The sequence below is a fragment of the Pyrgilauda ruficollis genome, unplaced genomic scaffold (genome assembly GCF_017590135.1).
Source record: "Pyrgilauda ruficollis isolate IOZ18807 unplaced genomic scaffold, ASM1759013v1 scaffold23, whole genome shotgun sequence".
Taxonomy (NCBI): domain Eukaryota; kingdom Metazoa; phylum Chordata; class Aves; order Passeriformes; family Passeridae; genus Pyrgilauda; species Pyrgilauda ruficollis.
The window spans coordinates 4666819-4688928 of record NW_024522539.1 but is presented as its reverse complement, the minus strand read 5'-3'; the positions used below and the strand labels follow the sequence as shown (position 1 = coordinate 4688928).

General features: G+C 42.9%; 1 long non-coding RNA gene across 1 annotated transcript; it reads left to right on the top strand.

Moving 5' to 3' along the window:
- Positions 1–486: 486 nt before the first annotated feature.
- On the top strand, positions 487–21351 carry LOC121354516. The gene is made up of 4 exons (XR_005955292.1): positions 487–646; positions 12243–12338; positions 20077–20302; positions 21283–21351. It is a non-coding gene; the product is annotated as an uncharacterized LOC121354516 (long non-coding RNA).
- Positions 21352–22110: the final 759 nt, after the last annotated feature.

Here is a 22110-nt window from a genome sequence, read left to right as displayed (position 1 = left end):
TAAGTAGATGGATTACTGCTGGTGCAGCCAGACCTCTGCTACCTGTTTTCCTTGTCCTAAGTATTTTAAATAGGTCATGGAGGTCTCTTATGATGGTCATTTTCCCAACCAGAGGGTTTGTCTTGTACCTGGTAAAAATTAGAACAAACAATATATCTTCCTAAATGAGTCACTGCTAGTCCTTTGTTACCTTTTACTGTTTGTTTGAATTTACTTTCCATCATGATTTAAAGGCTTTTCCCATCTCCTTTTCCAGTGGAGGGTTTATGCTTCTCATTGCTTCTTTCTTCCCTTCAATTATGTGAGCCATGCAAGCATTTCCCCTTGAACACTTTCCAGCTCCCCCACCCCGTACCTCCCCCAGTGCATGTCCTCCCCCTCGTTTACACAGCTCCCTTCTCCACTGTGTTTCCTGCACTGCCTACACTAATTGCACTTAGCATGGATGTGGTGGGGGAGGGAGGCTGGAAAGGGAGAAAGTAAAGAGAGGACTTCTGAGGAATCTGTGTGAGTGAATCTTCTGTTTCTAACTGGAAGGTCCTCTGCACGTGGAAAAGAAATGGAAGACATAAAATAGGCAGCAGAAGGAAGAGGAGAGAGGAACAGATTCAAGTCCAGGTCCAGAGTGACCAGAGACAACCTCAAGGTAGGAGCATGTTGGTTCTCACCTTTTTAGAAGGAGCAAGGCAGCACCTGGAAACTGCACAGGTGGGAGCCCAGGAGATCCAGTGCCAGCTCTCCACAGCACCCACGTGATGCAAAATTCAGAGGGTAAGGCTTGTGGAGCCCTCCCTGCCACCTCTCCTGGCAAAAGGTTATTCAGCATGTGGGAGAGGTTACTTTGTTTTTTACTCATTGTTCCATACCCCTTGACCATTCACTCTACTGCAATTGCTTGTCTAAAACACTGCTCACTGCCCCTGTCCCCACTCCCATTCCAAAACCACATGAATAAGGATGCTGACACAACAGAAGTAATGAGCTGCACATTGGGGCCATTCCTACAGGCTGGGGATAAAATCTGCCTGGAGAACTTGCAAAATTCAGTCCCTGCTCTCCTCACAGTGGGATGTGGGTGTAAACATCGCCTCTTTCTCAGAGCAGCTTTTAAGAGTGAGTATTTGTCTCAGAAATAACAAACACACACCATCAAACAACAACCCAACTAACAAACAAGCCCTCAGAGACCAGCAGCTCCCAAAAATCAGCGCTCAGTACTCTCTGAAACTTCATTCATTTGGATTCAAAGGTACCTGGACACAGAACACTTGAGCTAGAGAAACTGCACATCTGTGGCATGTGTTTATTTATTTATTTACCTGTTTTCCAATCTTGTACCTGCCTACTTTAGCTGATCTCTAGCTATCAAATTGTGATGGAGCAAAAGTAATAAAATGCCTGTAGGATAGAAAAACCCTGCCTGAAGTTCTCCCATAGCTCAACCAGACCTAGAAGATGCACAATTCAATTAAAAGAAATATAAAGTTTTTCTCTCCTCACCTTGCCATTTTCCCCTTCTCTTCTGTGCATTTCATACATCCATATATATATATATATATATATATATAAATAAATACACACATACACACACACACACATACACACACACGCACAAACCCACCCCTCCCCTTCCCAATCCTTCCTTTAAGGTTTAATTTAACAATAACATTTGCGATCGGGGTCCTGAGCATCTCAAGGGCATTGCGCTTGAAATTGCACACACTCCGCACCATTTATCATAGCCTGACATGTGTCATGTTCCAGACTGCAGCTCCAAGAGGTTACAGCTCACGACTGCTCCTTTGTTGATCAGCTGCCGAGACAACTGAGGCACCTTTCTTTCTTTTTTTCTTCCTTTCCTTCTCTCATTTTTTTTTTTTATTATTAAAGCTGCACCGTCCTCTTTTCATAGGGTTCATTCTGACACAATGGAAAAAGAAAACAAATCCTTCTCTGCTCTGTGCAGTTCCCTCACCAGATCTTCATCAACCCAAATTCTGATCACATTTTATTTGTGTTCAATAGCAAAGCTTTGGCTGGTTAATATTACTGCTTAATACTGGATGTAAGAGGGATAAACTGTTTTCAAGGTAGCTCTGTGCCTGAGGAGAACAACAGGGTGTGTAACTGCTAAGGATACTGGGGACAGTGCTAAGGCAATCTCAAAGTACTTTCCTGTGGCAGCATCCAGGCTTGCCAGGCCAGTGAATTCCTTCCACTGCTAAACTTCAGTCTTGCAACTTCAGGGAAATGAATTTTTTCTTCTCAGGACTTTCTATTTCATTTACTCCACCTCTCCTCCTTCACTTCCTTGGTGCCTTGCAGATTTCTTTCTGCCTGCAGAGCGCCTGGGACCTGCGTGTATCTTTGCAGGGATGATGCATACAGCAATTCAGCAAACCAGGCTGTTTATAAACAACAGCCACTGAATTGCATTCATAAATCACTTGTAGATCCTACTTTTGCCAGTCTTCATCCTGCCAATCAACATTTGTATAGAGTATGGGTACGGGTGTCACTGTAACTTAATGTGTAAAGGATGCCAGGTACTTCTGATAGTAAGGAATGGGGTCTGAACACTGGTCTAAGATCTGAGCAAAAGCAGACTTTTTATTGTTCTGCATTCTCAAGAATGTCAGCATATCAGGTGAGCTACACATTTCCTTTTAAACTATTTATAATGAAGAGTTCTTGAAGGCAGGAAATGCTGAACTGGGGCCGATTTCTCCATTTCCTCTCCCTATTTTCATGTTCTGCTCTGTCCTGGAAGACCTCAAGCCTGAAGGTTCAGATCCCAAAGTCTGTCAGTGTTTTGGAATGATACTTGATCTTTCAGATTCCTATTCCCCTCTGAGCTCTAAATCACGCAATGTTCGTCACCACCTGTTAGCATCAAGCACAGCCTCTGCCGACACAGTTGGAGTTGTCTTACTTTCTCTCACACTCTCAGCTCTTGTCGATGGATATTTTTGGAGGTTTCCTCGGTTTAGAGGCACTTGATTAATCAGTAGTGCCAGATGGGAAGGCTCAACTACTACCACCACGTGTGTGTGTCACACGCCTATTAGATTCACTAACAGAGGGTTTTCTCGCCATTGGCCAGCAAGATTTTGCACTTTATCCTTCATTGTATGTTCTTTGCCCATGTCAGACCTCTTCGCCTTCCAGTTTAGCACTCTCCCCTCAAGAAGTCTGATCTGAACAGCACTTTGCTGCCTGAAGGATGCCTTGTTTCCTCCCTGTTTCTCAAGGAGAGAAAAGCCCAGTTTTGTGTCTCTAGCTGGGTTAGTCCCACATTCACAGCATCCTCTCCGAGCTGCTCCAGGGCTCAGCACGGAGCCGGCTCCCCGCTGCCCGTGATGCATTTCCCCCCTTGCATTTCTGCTCATGTTGCTGACCTTGACTGGTGTTTGATCCCTGCCCTCCCCCTTTGCCAGCGTCAAGGCCCCTGCCCGGCCCTGCAGGGATGATGTAGTGCCACCAGCTGGGATGGCATAAAGCAGTGCCAGGGCTCGGCCACCTTCCAGTCACATCCCTCTGCCTGTCCTGGGGAGAGCCACCACCTGCACAGCCCCACCTTCCCCCACTCTGAAAGGCGACAGTTCAGCAAAAACAGGGCAAGGCACACAGCACAGAGAGGCATAAGGGCAGAGAGCATCATAAATGCTGCTTCTCCATCGCTTTGCCACCCTAAAAAAACACTTGTCTGTATGTGCCTGACACTGGCACCGCTCCTCTGCCCCCAGGCAGCAAGGAAGCTGCTTGACTACCCAGTCTTAAAGGAACATAATGTCTCCCTAAAACTCTTAGGGAGGCTTACTGAGGATATTTAAGAGGGCTGGAGTTCTGTTATTTATGGAAGGGCTGTGCCCAGGGTGTGCCTGTGCCTGTCTCTCCTTTTAGGACACTTGTTCCCATGAAAGCTGCTGTGGTGTTTTAATTCCTCACTCCAGACCACACAGGGGCCAGTTTAGCCCCCAGCAGTTTTAAATGAAAGATGAATAATTTTAAGGGTATTTTGTGGATTTATAAGGAGGAAGTAAGGAGTCTAGAGAAAGGAAAATAACAGACTGTGGCAAAAATATTAAAAATAACTAAAAACCCACTAAAAATGAAATCCCCCCTCAGCTTTTTCTCTCCAACCATGGATATTGTCATTGTAATACTGCTCAGAAATGAGGTCCCTTTGGGCTGGGAGTGCAAGTAATACAATGGTACTCTGAGTGCAATAGAAAAGCAATGAGGAAAGCAGCACACACAGTAATCAGGTGAGCAGACAGGGCTTCAGCTGAGACCATCCTCTGAATATCTCAACCATGGAGTAGAGCTAAGACTGGATTCAGAACTGGCTGAACATCCTGGTCTCCCTGTGGAAGGAAATATGGCTACAGCAGCCTCTATTTATTGGGATGGCATTGGGGGATGCTGGAAATTAATTGGCTCCTCGGATATGAGGAATAAATGTAACCTTGGGTCTCTCTGCTGAAAAGAAAAGGAGAGAACCACCAAACCAAGTAACATATAAATAATAGGAGAACCAATAATGACTTAAAAAGGTATTTAAATGCAATCAGACAGAGTGGAGGAAAGAATAATGACATGTGTACAGTAGACACAATGTAGATTACAATTTATAACAGGATACAGGATGGAGCCAGCACTTGATTAGGGGACCATGTTACAAATTTTTCAGCATATGTCCTCTGTTTTTCTTTGCCTTGGCATAGAAGGTTGGGCACTGCTGGTAAGTAAATCAGATCGTCAGAAAATGCCCATGTTGATGAGAATTGCAGGATCCAAGGAAATTAACTTGACTTGTATTTTAGACAATTCTGCCATATCCATTCCTTGCCCAGAGCTGTCAACTGAGAAAGAGTTGTGCCTGCTTACAGCTTTAATCAGAGATAAAAATTACCCCTAGTTCATGAATATGTTTATCATGGAGATAAGTCAATGGCAGAGAATAGATTCTCAGCACACAGCTCTGCATGTCTTGCACTAAAACATGTCATATACTGATGTGTTTTGCTCTACAAATAGCACCCTCATACTCCACTCATTGTCCAGACACAGACAGAGCCTGGGCAGGGAAAAGTCTTTCAGAAGGAAGCACAAGGAGCTTTTGCTGATGAACTTGGAGGGCCTTGAAGCTCCTTGGGCATCTGCTTGCTGTGGCTTGGCCACCATCTATGAACCCTTCACCTGACTGCCAGGGGAGAGGTGAAGAGGGAAATTATCATTTGGTCTGATCACAAAGGCTGTTGCGGCTCCTTTGATCATCTTCTGTGTCTTGAGGCTCCGTCTCCCTCCTGGATGTGTTCCCAGCTGCTGCTGTCTGGACCCAACAGGCATGGCTCTTGACCATTAATACCAGTAAGTCATGCTCTGTGGTGGGGTGGGGGGAAGCTGTGATGTGCTATTTCTTGTGGGTAGTCAGGCTATGATAAAAAGGAACCTGTATTCATGAATACAGTAATTTTTTCCCACTTTTAAATGTCTTTTTTCTTCCCAGTCTGGTAACATCACTTCCCTCAGAGTACCCTAGATTAAAGAAAGCAATACCAGAACAACAACAAAAGCAGGAATGGGAATGACACAGCAAACCAGAAAGCAAATGGCTGACAAGGGATATTTATATGTTGCATGGTGTTATTTTGGCTGCTCTGTTTGTCCAAATTGCCCTAGAAAACAGAGAGAGCACAAGCAGCTAAATGAAAGCTCCTTGAAGTTGGGGTTTTGCTAGATCCTGATGTGTGTGTGCACTGGATGTGGGTGTATTTGTGTGTGGACATTGGGGAAGAAGGAAGATTGTTATTGTGGTCTCTTTCTAGACAGGCACAAACACCCCTGTTTATTTCCAGCATGCCATCTCAATTCAAAATTAGCATAAGCTGATGGTGTTAATTGATTTATATGCATGCAGGCAGTGGTTTATCAAAGGTAGAGGGACATAAGGTCACTCCCCTAAGGGCCTCCTGGGAACAAGTATCCATCTGAGATAATATTGAGATTGGCATAGCTGGGAATATAACTGTGTCCAAGTATGAAGAAACTGAGTTCTTTGTCATTAGCAGCAAAATAATTTTCCTATTAATATTATAATTCTCCTTTTAATAAAGGCTGCTCTCATTGAGGTCTAGGAAAGTGCCCTCCAGGTCTGCTCTGAAGTGGCCCAGGCTGCAGCTGCAAGGCTGGCTGCCTTCCCAGAGAAGGGAAAAGTCCTGTCCAATTTGCCATCTGAGCCAGGCTCTTGGAATTTTGTTCCTTTCAGGTCAGTGTACCTCAGCCATTGTGGAAATGCCAGAACATTTTCTCAGAGGAGGTCAGCAACGACATAGAGACAGCAGGGACCAACAGGGACTTCTTTACTTTCTGAGGAAATTTCATTAAAATATTTTCCCTGAGCTGTACCAAGAGCAAAGCCAGAAAAAGGCCTTGGCTTGCAAGTGTAAACAGTAAAAATGCATCCCCTCTTGCAGTGCTGGTCCCTCAGAAGGGAGGAAAGGAGAGGCTAAATGCCCAAAATATCTCCTCTTGCTATTGTTTTTCACTATCTATTTAAAAAAAGACTTGGTTTTTTTTTCATGAAAATGGGTTAATCTGAACTGAACTTTTCTTTTTCCTTTCTTTCTCTCTGTTTGTTTGTTTGTTTTTTTGTCCCTCACCTTTTCCTGGGTCAATCTGAGGGATTCAGATGTGAAATCCATCTAAATAAAGATCTTCCACTTGTAAGCAAACCTCCCCTGCCTGTCAAATTGGGAATTTTGCCCTCTCTAGTAGGAGCTGGAGTATCTGATTGCTCTCTGACTAAGTAGGAGCTTGACAAGGCCATCTTTACACTGAACAATCCCATATATCAGAGGCCACCCCTTTGAATTCAATGGCTTTTCTGGTGCTGAGAGAGGGTATTGGAAACTTAGTCTGAAATCACACCTTTCACGTAATAAGCAGCAATGAATAGAAAAGAAAAGGAAACAGGAGGCTTATAGGATTTCAGGAGTTTCTTTTGAAGAAAGAATCCACCCTGCTGCTGATGGCCAGACGCTCATGTGGGTGTTGAGATGTGCAAATAAAGCAGGGTATAAAGCTGTTAGCAGTGGTTCACAGCAACAGACCAGCTCCTGTCAAGGAGAAGCAGGTTAGGTAAACTTTTCAGGTGTTTGGAGGTGAATCTTTTCATTTGTGCACAGCCCTTGTTTGACCCAACTATTTCACATCATTACCAATTGCTTTGTTCGTACATATCAAACTTCCTCCTGGTGCTTTATTGGTTTCTGCTCTTGCTGACCTCTTCCAGCAGTTTACTTTCTAACATCCTGAATGCTTCATCATGACTGTTCAGCGCACCTCACAGAGGGCTGAGATTAAAAGTTAAAAAAAGAGAAAGAGTGAACACAACAGGAGAGGAAACAGCAGAGCTTTTGGCAGCAGCCTGGTGACACCCTGGGGGGAGTCAAATGGGATGAGTAACCACCCGAAATAATGGCAGAGGGGAAAAAAGAGAGAAGAGACTCAAACAGCAGGGCCTGAGTGAGAGAATTAGTAGGAACATCAAGCTGAGAAGGCCAGGGGAGGGGAGGAAGGCAAAGTCTATCTCTCCATCTCAGCTCTCTGTTCCAAAGAGAGACGCTAAGCCCTGATAAAATAGAAAATGGGACCACTTAGTTTACAACACTGAGCACAGATATCTTGTGCTCAGTGTCTGCTGCTCTCCTGGTCTGAAAGTCTGCTTGGCTCTAAGGTATAAGAGCAGTTCCAGGGAGATCTGAAGTGAGGACAGATAGGGGAGAAGGTGGGAATTTAACAGGGGGAGAACAGATAGTGTCAGATCCACCTGCAGGGCACTGGTGTAGCACAGCCAACACAGCACCAGCAATATCCTCCCTCCACAGCTGCTACAGAGCTGCATTTGTGTCCCCTCCCTGAGCACAAGGCTGCAGGGACACAGGGAAAGGCTGAGAGGACATCAGCCCGGCCAGGGCTCACTCTGGCTGAGCCCAGGACCTTCTGCCTCCTCTATCCTGGCAAGTCTCAGCAGGGTTATGTTTAGGCTGATCAGTACTTGGTGAAGGATAAACATTTCATTTAACACAGGGAGGATGAGATTTGGGAGCTTGGCTCCTTCTGGATAGAGTGACAATGGAAACATTCAGTACTCATGCCAGGAAACATCATAAGATTTATTTAGTGTCAATAAAAGAAAGAAATATTTTGACAAAACCAGAATATTTTACTTGGGTTAATTTTTTTTAATAATTCTCTATTATACGATAGAAAATTAAAATGTAAAGTCAAATATTTTTGTGTCCCCCTCAAAAAGTTGGCATGGGTTCTTTAGCACAGTCAGGATCTTTCTTTTAGTTTTCTTCCAAAAAAGAAGCAGTGTCAAATGCTTGATGATATGAAATGTTTCAGTGTTGATGGAAGCACCTAACTAATAGTCAGGGTATGTGTGGCTATCTCTGCTGTTAACATTACAGAGAGCCTGACCTCCAGGTGCTCTCTGAGGCTTTCAGCTCAATTTGCAAAATTCAGGCTTTTCTTTAGGTTTACAGTATCATGAAGCAACATAAAGTTCAGTGATGATTGGATTAGGTTTTGACAAATATGAAAAAAACATTGAGATGTAATGTTAAAGCAGAAGGAACTCCAGGAAAGAGCAACTGGAGGTCTATTTTGTGAACATACTGAATATGTGTCTACAGCTGCAGCATATTCACACTGCATAAAGTCTCTAACAAAAGACATTATGCAAACTTTGCATTTGAATAAGAAAAAAGAATATTTGACCTGCATTCTTTTCTCATTAAGTATATTTTTTCTGTGCACATTCTGGTTCTTTTTTTTTTTTTTTTGTAATGCTAATGAAGAATTAAATTGTTACATCTTCAGACTAATGACTCTCATGAAGATTATTTTAACAATTCCTTCCCAGCCTTTTCAAGTCCTGTTTCAAGCTTAGGAGACACAGAGAGTTTAAGCTTCCATGTCTGCCTTTGGTATTTCTACCAAGTGCAGATTTGTGACATGTGCTGCCATGTCCCAGGGTACATAAAGCTTCACTTTGGTGTCCTTGACATCTTTGGTCCTTTTTGTGGCTATCTCATAATTCATGCAAGTGATGCCATACAACTGTAAGTTTTTCATGAGGTCATAAAACTGATTTATAGAGGTTTTCCCATAATCTCCAAGCAAATTAAAGAAGGTTGATGGAGCTATGCAACTCACTGTTGCCTCAACAATGGTCTCATTCAGGAATGACACTGAACAAGACTGAGGTATTAAGATATCAAGAATGTCCTTAAGAAGCCTTGTCTGTCTGTAAAAAAAAATGTGATGCCTACAAACCAAGAAGGGCTGTTTCTTCTCTACACTTAGTTGATTTTACCCATGACATCTGCCTTAAGATTAGTCAGATAGCTTCTTACTTCACTTTCTGTTTTCAAATGGAAAAGTCTGATTAATTCAACGAAGCTCAGCACTTACAGAAATAATTTGAGGTTAATCCCCTTTCCCTTCTGAGATATTTGAAGTTTTAGATTATGCATTTTACAGACAGTGTTTTATTTTGCTTTTAAGCTTTTAAAATTATTTTATAACGAGGGAAATATTCCAATAAGGAAAAATTCTAATTCCAAAAATTCCAATAAAGAAAAAGATATTTATATATACCTGTATATATTTGCATATATATATATAGATAGATATAGGTATAGATATATATACAAACTGGAAATATCAAAGTATATATTTGTATATCTAAAACTGTGGGGGTTTCACATATACAGATATTAAACTATTTAAAATGCACATATATAAAAACTAAACACAAACCTCAAACTCTATTTCCAAACCGTTAAAAGTGGACATTTCAGAATTGTGGGAACTTTATTCTTCCGTCTTTATTTCTGAAGCTGTTTGTGAAGCGCTTGCATTTTGACAGAACTATATAGTCCAAGAAAATGAGCTTTCACTAAACTGCCTCCAACTTCAATATATGCCCTGTGTCAAACTCAGAGAGAGCTTCCAACCTCTGTGGCTGGGGCTGAGTGCCAATTACACTGCACCCAATGGCCTATAACTGTCTTTTTTGCTTCTGTGAATATCACTTTTCTAGTTAAAATCTTCAGGACAGCTTGCAAAGTGTTTGCTACTATTGCTCTGGAGTTAAAAGTAACCTTGAAAACATTTCTCCATGGTAGTAATCGAGGCGATTCTTCCATCCCTTCTCAAAAATGGCAGTATATCGCTATCTTTCCTCCTCAAACTCTGCCCAGCAGGCTTCTGAAGACCTTTTTAAGGTCGGTGTTATCCTTTTTATTTTCTTCTTATTTGAATGTTTCATCTCAAACTTCACAGGGAGATGACTATCTCCCAAGTGCGTGAAACCAGCCAGGAGTGTTTTATATGTACATTGTAAAGCATTTGATGTAATCTGTACCGTGATTATACATAAATAAGTAAAGAAAATCTTTTTTAAATCACCTTTGTATTGGAATGAGTGGGATGATCTCTTTACCAAAGAGATCATACAAACTAAGAGAGTTCTAAAGGTGAGAAATTCAGGCCCTTTAAAGAGTATTTGAAATAAAACCCAGGAAGCATAGATGTTATAAGTATTAGTTTTATTACTAGAATGAAGAAATAATTGTTAGAATGATTTTCTGAGTGATTTAAAAGTGCTAATAGAAGTATTTAGCCATATTCTAATCACACAGCTTTATAAATTGGAAGTAACTTAATGATATGAGTTCATTAAAAAGGAGATGGCATCAACCTTGCCATATTCAGGCACTGCACAAAGAGATGAAAGTATTTCAATAAAAGACAGACACAGAACTATAGTTCAAGTCAATACTGCCTTATGGCCAGTGTATTGCAACAGGCTGTAAAAGAAAGTAATGAAATCATTAGATACTGTGTCCTTGCATTCTATTTTCTATTTACATGATAATAAACCATTATTAATATCATCATCCTTGTTATTGTTCTAGTATTGTGAATTCTTGTAGTTTTGTCGTTATATTCCTTAAAGCCTCAGATGCTGGAATCAGGTGATCACCTAGTAAATTTCCAATTTCTTTTTTTTTTTAATTTTATTTAAATGTAATATCCTAGCTTTCCTAGTTGTGGAAGGAAGTTCAAAAGGATCACCTAGTAAATTTCCAATTTATTTTTTTTTTTAAATTTTATTTAAATGTAATATCCTAGCTTTCCTAGTTGTGGAAGGAAGTTCAAAAGCACATTTTGAGTGCAACTCAAATAACCTAATTTTATGTAACTACATCAGATGAGTCAAAGCACAAAATTTATAAAATCCAGGCAGTGTGTGAAGCACAGAAGCTGCCCTAAAGGTCCCAGCATTTAAATGAAACTAACTCTGTTGTCACCAGTGCCAGTAATTACAATAAGCCTGGCATTTCTTGTTACCCTGTGAAATTACCTGCAAGGCCTTTTCATATTGTCTCCATGCTGTTGTTTTCATGCTCAGCAGAGCATTAAGAGTCAATGATGGGCAGCTCTTGTGTTTGACTGCGAATCGTGGGGCATTTTGCTTTGGACTCTATAGAAAATCCTCAAGGTGTTTATTGACAAATGCTTCCTACGGACCGCTGTAATAGAGAATTCTCCTCTCTGCCTGCTCCCCAGTTCCTACAAGGCCAATCTGCTCCACATCTAGGCATGCTGTTGCAAAAAATATATTTTTTTCAGTACCCTCCGTAATGTGCCTTCAAGAGGAGCTATGGATCAAGCGTGCTCCAGACCAAAGGCACTCAGTCCTCCAGCTCGGAGCTGTGTGCTGCCATTTCCCCTCCATTTGTTTCTATGGAGCTGACTGTGTGTGCGGTCATCCATAAGGGTGCTGAGATACCCTGGAGAGAGGAGGAATAGCTGCAGCTATTTTTCATTATTATATACTTCACTTTGTAATAAATGAGATCCATAGCATGTGAACGCCGCTCTTGTAGATCATCGTATCAGCAAGCACGAGGAACCTTGCGTGCCACAAAGCTAAATAAAATAAAGTAAGTAATCCCGAGAAAAATAGGCTGGGGGGAGACCACTGAGTGTTCAGGAGTGCACAGTGCATCCTGTCAGCCTGAGAATGACCTCAGGATTTGCAGCAGCTAGAGAATGGGTGCTTTTAAAGCTAAAGCCGTGGTCTACATGCCTGTCTCATCTCAATCTCTATCCATACAGAGTGCAGAAATGTACAGACTTGCACTTCCATTGCCTTGCAGGTGTCTTTGGGATAACAGGGACCAGCAAACAACCTGTGACCCAAAGGGAAATAGCAGCAGCAGCAACTGGGCTCTTCTCCAAAGCTCGTGATAATGGTGAGTGTTGAGCATCTCTATAAAGTAGGGCAGATCAGGTGTGGAATTTTCAGACCAAGTTCATGCCAAATGTAGTTTTGTACAACTCCCATGGTCTTGCAGGTGGGGCAGGTATTTGTTTGCAGTGCAACATGGCAGATCTGGATGGTCCTGCTAAGAGTCCAAAGTGAGTTTCTCACATGTTAACATTTTGACCAATAACCCGAAGATGTGAACTACTGAATACCTAGTCAGTGCTAAAAAAATTTTGGATATCTATTTCCTGAACAGCAGTTGTAGTTCAGGAGAGGAATTTTTGTGTTATTTCCATAGGCCAGTGATATTTTGGTACCTTCTGCCTTTGCAAAATGATCTATTTATTGGGAGGCATAAGGAAACAGTCCTAAGGCTGGGTTTGGTGTACACAAGTGTTAGCAGGAGGCTCCAAAATACCAAAACTTAGTTCTGGAAAACGACATTCAGAATCATAAAAAGAGTGAAAGAATAGAGATAGAATAAAATGTAGCTCTTTTCTGGAGGTGAGGTTTCTACCTTACAGTTTATTTGACATCATAACACTCATAAGTAAAATCACAAATAAAAATTTACACACACACACACACACACACACACAAATAGAATTCTCCTGCTGTTCTAAAACACAGTGGTTTTCTTCACTGTTTGCCTTGGGTGTGAGTTGAGAGGATTCTGGTTTGGTTAAACTTTCTGCCTCTCAGATAAAAAACAGCAGCAATTTTCTGCTTGAATTTCTCTGTGACTAAATCCATTGATCATCCTTTCTCTCAGTGAGTGAGGAGTGTGTTTTCTCTTTAATAACTACTATCCTTCTCCCTGAATATTTTTTTCTCTCCCCTTCACTTGTTTGTGTTGTGTTGGTCAGTCCACTGCACTATTCCTCTGAGAGACAGAGAGAGCGCAAAATTGAAGTTATTTTATGCTTGGTCTCCCTCGGTCCCAATTTTCAAATCTTCATGTCAATTTTCACACATCAGTGTCATATGGCGAATGCTATGGAAATTTCAGTGGGGTCCTTGGGAGACAATTTATACATGACCCTCTATTCCCTCCCCCAGCCAGGCTGCAGACCCTGTCTTTACAAAGAATAAGTGGATTTATAATTAATGTGGATTTTAAAATATGAGTACATTTGGAAATTTTTCTATTTGTTTGCCTCCGTTGCAGTACTAGTTCAAAGGAATACAAGCTCTCTCTCTTTCTCCTTTCCAACCCTAATAAACTGGCCAAGCTAAGTTAATACAAAATTATCTCATGTTGAAGTAAAAGGTCAACTCATTATTAGCTTTACTTGTTTCCCTAAAAGTTATGCTGATGAAGGTTTATCAATCAACTAATTTGGTAATCACCAGTTAGCAAATGCACTCACTGCCACCTACTTAGGTGAGCAAGGTTAGGAGGAACTGGAATATGGTGAGCTTGGCTGGGCAATTATATCTTGTTTGAAACTAATGAATGTGCATGGTCTTAAGAGTCCTTGGTGAGTAAAATCCTAGGAGAAGATACAAAGGCTCAGCTGACACCAGCAGAGCATTTCAGTCATTGACCTTAAAGTGGACCCCTGACATCAGGGAGGGGTACAGTCACCTGCTGCATTTTACAGTGTTAATTGTCCTCTCTGTGGGCAATAAAGGGATGACAAGTTTTCCAGGTTACATCCCAAAATATCTTAAAACTTAAGCCATTTGTGGGGAGACCTAAACCGCACCCAATCCCCACTCTTTAAATTTTGCTTAAAGATGGTACCAAGGCATCACATGTACCTGGTTTTCTGCGTCACCCATCAGCAGCACCTAGAGAAAGATTTTCTAACATCATTAGCCATGAAGTTTTGGATAGTTTGTTTTAGTTTGTTCTTTTTTTCTTTGACAAATCCAGCAAATAGTAATGGGAAAACCTAATGCCTGACATTGAAAGAGCTCCGTCTTCCATTCTTTGTGGACACTCAGCACCTCTTGCAGGTTCCCTGCTCCACCAAAAAGAAATTTTTTTATCCTTCAATCTCTTTCCTATCCTTCACCTCATCTTTGTCTGATTTTTTTCAATTTTGAAAACTGTCTTAGGAATTATAGTGGTAGTAAAATGGTTGAGGGAATTTTTCTTTTAAAAAATTCTGGGGACCAGGTTTGGGCTCTGCAATGCAACATCTCATCCAGGAGATGTAGAAATCAGCATCACATCATCCTCCAGTTTATTTAAGCTGCTTCAAAGCCAGCTGCAATGTGTACAACAGCATACTGAAACCCTCCACCAAGCTGCCTTCCCTGGTGATTTTGTGTGCAACCTCTGGATGAGATAGCTTCGTTGGAATTGTGGTCCTCCTCCATTGTGGCCAGAGGGAAATGAACTGGATGAGCATTGTGCTGTGCCACACAGGGACCAGCCAATGCACTCCACGTGTGTGCAGGTAAGAACACACTGTGGTTTGAAGTAATATGACCCTTGGAAGGGCTGCAGAAAATATATTTGTTTGGCACACTGCCATTTTGCTGCTGGCTGCAATCTTATCACCTCTACCAGTCTAGGTCAAGGAAACCCCTGCAGAATAATTCAAGAAGGGAAAAAGAGCATCTGTAGGTCCTGGGGTTGCCTCATCCCTTAAGGTGCTGTTGTCTGTGGAGGCACTACTCAGGCAAAATCAGAGAGTTCCTCTGAGATGCTGAGGGCTGCAGGGATGGCCTTATGTAAAGCTGAAGCTGTAGGAAATGTTCACTGTGAACCATGTGAAGATCTCAGTTTTTGCCTTGCTGGAGAAATTAATCTTGGAACAGTGACCAAGATTGCCCCAGTTTATCCAGGATGTGCCCATAGCACTTCTCTAACAAGTCTTATGGTGGTGGATGAGGTGCAAACTCTGGGACAACTTTGCACCACACAGTCACAGGACCATCAGTTGAGAGCTGCAAACCTGCTGTTCTCACCAGCTCTACTGAAAATCAGAATTGCCTGTATCTAGGGTTAAATGAGGCATTTTCACTGCTGGAAGAGCCTGCCTTTCGCTGATGTAGCTGGCAGAAGGATAGAGCCCTCAGCTATATTGTATATATTCCTGTAAAGACAGGGGTAATCCACCAAATTGAGGAAATAGCACATAACTCAGGGAGTGGGCACGTGCCTCTGTGTGTGTGCGTGCACCTGGGTGTGTGAGAGACAGAGGGAGAGATGAGATATATGGGGAAATACATGAGAGATGAGACTGGAGAGATAATTTCCAGAAAATACAGCAACCATCAGAAACTCTGTCTTTCCAGCTAGAGGGTTTTGCAGTGCTGGTGCTTCTCTCTTAGCTTGACAGCTCTACTCTTAGCCCAGCTCGTAGTTGCCGCCTATAAATTTAATTAGAATGGGGGTAGGGGAGGAACAAGCCTGCACGGCACTTGGCACAGTGCTGAAAATAACCAGCTTTAATACCTTTGACATTGAAGCACCTGCTAAGGGCACAGGCTGCTGTACAGCTGACTGACCCTGCTCTGGTGACAGGATGTGTCACTTTGCTTGTCCTCAAAACGTGCAGCCAACCCATAACCCAGGGGAGGCGTGCATGGCTCTGGGGCTGGGCATCTCCCCGAGCACCACGAGGCAGCATTGCACCCTGGAGGCACCAGGGAGGGACACCAAGCACCCCTGGCCACGTGGAAAGGGAGCTGCTCAGGCACTGCAGCGTGCCTCATGTATTTCATTTTTCTCTCTCTGATGTAGTGGGCTATTTTCTGTGTTTGCAACTAAGTGCTGCACTGCAGCCAGCCGTGAACATTTCTGTTGGCCCAGCTGGCCTCTTGTTTTAATGCTGTTCTCAGGGCTCTCCCTGGGTAGAGCAGGGAAGTAAACAGATTGGAACTTTGCCCACACATATATATTTAATTGTGAGCTGATTTTGTGCTAGGGAAATGTAATAGACCCATCACTTCAGGCAGACAACTCCCAGCTGAGGCAACAGGTTAGAGATTTCCCCCACTTCTGAAGATGTAGCAGGTCTTATGGATACAGGGACTCCTTGACAGAGATTGAACCTTTTATACTCTTTCTGATAAGCTCTAGGCAGTGTGGAGGCAATTTAGGGATTTGAGGGATATTTGACCTCTTTCCTATGCATGCTGTGGGGATCTGCTTGTGATCATGGCTTTGGGTCATGTTTGGAGATGTCCCAGCTGAGAAAAGAAAGTCCCTGAGCTCCTCTCACAGAGTCCATCAGTGACACAGTGTCAGGATGCAAATGAAACCTGGACCACATCTGACCCTTTTGCCACCATTAAGTGGCACTGATGCTGCTGCTAGAAACACTTTTCTAATGTATAATTTGATTTTTTTAAAATTGTGTTTGAATCTAACCCAATTTTAGTTCAATTCAAGTTAGCCAAATTCAAATCAAGATCAGATTGAATTCCCCTTGAAATCTGAGGATATTTTCATATCCTCCAGAGAAAGACTCAGTGGAACTGAACTTAATTTGAGGAAAAAAAGGCTTCAAGTGTCTTGACATCATCTTCACAGAATCATGGAATAGGTTGGGTTGGTAGGGATGCTTAAGATCATCTGGTCCATGAGCAGACAGACAATGAACAGAGGGACATCTCACACTAGACCAGGTTGCTCAAAGCCCCTTCAGATCTGACCTTGAATATTCATCACCCTTTTTCTTTTTGGGGTTCCTCTGCCATGCACCACCCTGCCTGGCTGTATTGCTCTGTTCCAAAGCCCTGGAAGCAGCTGCATTTGCTCAGACCTCAGGATGAAGCAGCACAGGCAGCCTCTGAGCATGGCACCACGCCAGGCAGAGGGGTGCACGCAGCCTTTGCATACACACACAAGACCTGAGAGGGCAAGACAAAATCCATTTTAAATATGCAATCGAGTCGTGCAATTTTCAGCCTATTCAGGCTTAGCAAATGCCTTTGAGGGATCAGACTACCAAGCACCACAAGCACAGTTGTGACTATGCACCAGTCTGTAATGCAACAGCTCTGATGTGAAGTTATTACCGCAGGCACAGTGTTGATACCTGTGTTAAGCCTCTGAGCATTGCCCAGTGTGAACTATGTGTTTCCACAAGACTGAGCAGACCCAGACAGAGCTGATTGCTCTTGCAGTTAATAAAAAGCACTGCACTTTCTCTCTTGACAATCCCGACACCTGAGTGCTTCCTACGTATGACAGTTAGCACATTCTGGTTGCTCAGTGGCCTGTGAGAAATGAGCCTCTTCTCAATTTAGTTCCTATCATCAGACAAGCAGTACACACAATAAAAAACACACCTTGACAGTCAGCCCCCAAAGTAGCCCTGGGGACTGCAGGTCCAAACTTCCCTTTCTCTCTTACGCAAAGCCATAAACCAGACGGAATTTATCGGGCTGGGCTTCCTTCAGGTAAATCAAGGTAACTCCACCAAGGTCAAAGGAGTCACTCTGGTCAGCCAGGAGGAAGGGAACCTCTGGTGACCCCACCACGTTTCTTCTCTAGATGGGGCTTGTCAAGCCCCCCTGACTCGCACTGGTGGCCGTGGTCTGCCACAATGTCCCCTCAATCAGAACAAGGTGAAAGCCCTGCCTCACCCATGAGCCGAGCGTTTGGAACTGACCTTCTCACAGCAAAGAGCACCACCATGGGTATGGTGTCCTTTTTTTTTCCAGGAGGGTGGGGAAGGCACAGAGCAGAGGGGCTGGAGGGCTGGACCAGCAGCAGGATGGTGGCTGCTGCAACAGGCTGTGCTCCAGCCAAGCCCAGCTCATCAGGTCATGTCAAACGGAGCTAATATAAATGTCAGCGTGCTGCTTTCAGTTGTGAAATCTGTGTTTGTTGTACTGCAGTTCATTTTCAGTCTTCCAGCTCTATGGATGCTATCAGCTGACATGTCTGGCTGGTATCCTCTGCCAAAAATACACACACTCTCAACATTTCTCAGGAGTTGGGTTTTTTCCCCCTCCCTGTGACATGCTGATGTCAAATTTCTTCCTGGCTCTGTGATACACAAGACTGTCCACACCTACCAGATAATGAGTTTAACATTTCAAGGACAGAAGCTCTCAGTCTCAGTGAGACACAGGGTGGATGTGCAGGCTTGATTTGGGGTAGGTGCCAAAGGTGGCAGGGCTCTTTTAAGCTTTTTTGGCATGTTCTCTCTTAAGATAATCCAACCCAACAGAAACAGATGTGTACAGCTCAGAGTACCATTGGTATTCTTGTCACAGTTACATACTTTGTTGTTGTTAACAGCAGCTTAAATTCTTCTCCCATTTTTCATTGCTTTTAGAATAAATTCTGTTCTTCTGAGCACCCAGGTCTCAATCTTCTGTTTATGCTGCTCTGGTTGACTTCAGGCTCTTCATCATCTCCCCACCCTACAATTTTATGTTGGCTTCACAAATAAAACTTTTACTCTCTTCCATTCTGCTCCCCCACCTTTCTCTTGGCAACCTTATCTGCATTCTGCATATCCAAAGCATCAAGCATCCATGCTCTGACAATGACTCACGAGTCTACTCTGGACTTGTTTCTTTTTGTCCAAAACTGAAACTTCCTGCAGTTCCCTTGACTTTTACTCACTCGTGGTGAGTTGTCGTCTTAAGCTGACCATGAATTTCCAGTGTCCTCCTCACAAAATCTAGCCCCTTTTCCTCTTTTTTTTTTTTTTTTTTTTTTTTTTTTTTTTTTTTTTTTTTTAATATTGCTTGTACAATCATGACTTGGAACTCATATTTGTTACTGAGGCTCCAAATGTAAGCAATTTTTCCAACTGGCTCACCTCCCTCTAATTTATTACCTACAGAATGTGTCTATGTCTTTCTGAGTTTCAGTTATAACAAACAGAAAAGATGCTGAATTTACTGGTGCTCCACACAAACAAAACTCTTACAGAGGTTTAGAATTACTTGGATTTTATCTGTGGAAACATACTTTATTTTTCTGGACAAATTGAATCACATGTATGTTTTTTCCAAATTTCTCTGTAAAAGTAATTTCTCCAGCTTATCAGTGTGGCCAATGTATTGCTGTTTTGGTTTCCTCCTTGAAAGGAAGATATTTCTTCATGGGAGTCCTTCTGTTTCAACAAATGCAAGTTAGTCCTTACTTTGAAGACACTCTTCTGCCTCACTCTTTAGCTTGGTCTGATGAGACACTGCTGGTCACAGTCAGGAGAAGGTCAGAGGGGCAGCCAAGGAGCCAGAATCCTGTCCGCCCTTCCAGGCTGGCTGGCCAGGAGAGACACACTGTCTCCTTATGACAGAGAGAAGTCTTCTCTTCCCTGGATGCAGCTGCATTTTATGCTGGTGCACGTTCTCCTGATATTTCTCCTGTTCTTCTGCCAGTTCCTCTTCCCTTGTTTTTTGTCCCTGGGACAAGAGCAAGATCTTTTATTTTTATTTCAACAACACTAAGTTCAGTTGCTCCCAAACCTCAGTGCTGAGGACTGTGAGGTGCCTCATGCAATGCCGGTAATCAATAACATAAATTAGAAAATGGTTATTAAATGGCAGCAGAAGAGCAGAATGGGACAGGAACCAGAAAGGCAGTTCCAAACTATGTGTTTGAGACACCCATGCTTTGACCTTGATAACTGGTGGATCAAATAGGAGTTGGACTTCCATGGTCCATATGGGTCCCTTCCCACTAGGGATATTCTACAATTCTGTGGTTGTTGCACTAATGTTGGCAGAAATGTGGGGTCACCAGGACCAGAATCTGTTCCTCTGGCCAGTGAATGACAGCAGTGTTTTTATTTTGGCAGGCCAACATCATTCCAGCCACCAGCACAAGGCAAGACATGCACACACAGAGCATCCTCCTGCCCGTGGCAGCCAGGGCACCCTTCAGACATCCCACCTCACCTGCTGACACAATCCTTCAGCGCCCACCAAAATCAAATGCAGCTAATTGGAAGGTGATGACAGCCAGGGGATTGCTGGATTTGCATGCTAGTTCCTCTATTTTAGCATCACACAGCCCAAGTACAGGTAAAACGACACTCTGCACTTCATTCCACTTCATTCGATTTCCTGCCTTCTCCACAGTACACATGAATACACACACACACACACACTTTCTCTCTTGGTCTGTCCTAAAGCCAAAAATCAGCTGGAGATTGCATTACATGTCCTTTCCAAAAGGCTGGCACAAAACTTCAAGGGGCAACATGTTAGTTTTTTTTTTTCCTCTTGCTAGGACAGGGCTGCAAAATGCAAGAGGTCTTTAGAAATCACAGCAACCCAGCTCAGGTGGGGAGAACAGCTCTTTCCACAGGCTGGGTTACAGTTTCCTCATACTTTTTATGCCAGGGCTCAGGATGGATTCCTGGCTTTTGTACCACATGATACTGTTGAAGTTTTGTTTCGAGTACCCAACCTCCTCCCCTGTTCTACCACTGGCATCTGCCCCTGCTCTAAATCTACCAATTATTTCCTTTAAGTGTCAGCAGCACACCAGACACACTGAGATATAACCTTTCTTCTAGTTGATGCTGTTAAACTATTACTTGAAACTGAAGTTGCAGCTGACAAGTGCTACTTCAGTCACTAATAACTACTTCAGGCGTGCTAGTGGTGTCTTGGCTCTTAATGCTGTGGCTCAGGGCTCAGGGAGTGTCTTTACAGGTCACTTAGAGCCATCCATCTGATCTGAAACAAGATCAGTCAATCTCTCCTCTGGCTCTGTGCCTTGCTTGCCAGGAGGTTCTGTCTCCATCCCCCCAGGGCTGCAGCAGTGGCATATCTGGCATTTCTGGCTGGCTTTAGGGGCTGCCCAGCTTCCAGAAGTTCCCACTTTGGGATGTACCTGTGAGCCATAAGCTGAGTTTTTCTGTTTTCAGCCAAAGAAAAGTATGGGTTACAATTCTTTGAGGATGAATACAGCCCTTTCAAGGGAGAAAGATCTCCTTTACTTGCCTGCATCAAAATTTACTTTCTATTTTCTTTTTTTTTTTTTTTTTTCCAAGCAGGTTCTGTGTTCAAGAGCTTCCTGAGAAAAACAGGATTTCTGCATGGAAGGAGGATGAGTTCTCAGACACACACATGAATTCTGCAGCATCAGGTAAGGAATAGCTTTCCTTTCATTTCCCACTCCCCTTTCTTTAGGCTCAACTCCTTCAATCTAATCAAAGCATCTGAGGCATCTCAGACACAGAAGATTCACAGTTTGGCAGAGGTCACAAATATTTCCTTTATATTTTGGCAGGGTTTTGGCTCAGTCTGAGGATGAATTTCAAACAGAGTAATATAAGGCAAGGGCAGATCATCAGGGGCACTGAGCCTTCTGCCCTGTTCCTGCAGAGAATCCTCTAAGAGATGTTAAACCCAGAATAACCTCCACTTTTCCTTTGCCTCCTGCATAGAAGAAGCTACAATGTGGTATAACAAACTAGGTCTGGCTTTTCAATAGAAAAAAGATATGTCAGGTTTTAAGTCTCCTTGACATGACAACATCTTCATCTAAATCGTGAAGCCATCCTTTGGATAGCCCAGCCTTGGTCTAATGTCTTTTAGAAAATGATGCTCATTTAATTCCTGAAATGTGAAATCTAGGTCTCAGGTCAAGAGCATAGATGTTGTTTAGCTGAAAAATTTAGATCCATCAGACTGTCTGCAAGAGTCTGCAACTTTTCAAACTTTAGATTGCAGCTAGACTCTTACTGCTATATATAGTCTTTTGAAGAGTAGCATCTAAATAAAAATACCCTTGAAGTACAGGGCACTTTTTATGCTCCCACCCTCACAATTTTTTAGGAAACAAAAGACTTCTTCAGGGCCACAACTCGTCTGTACAGAAC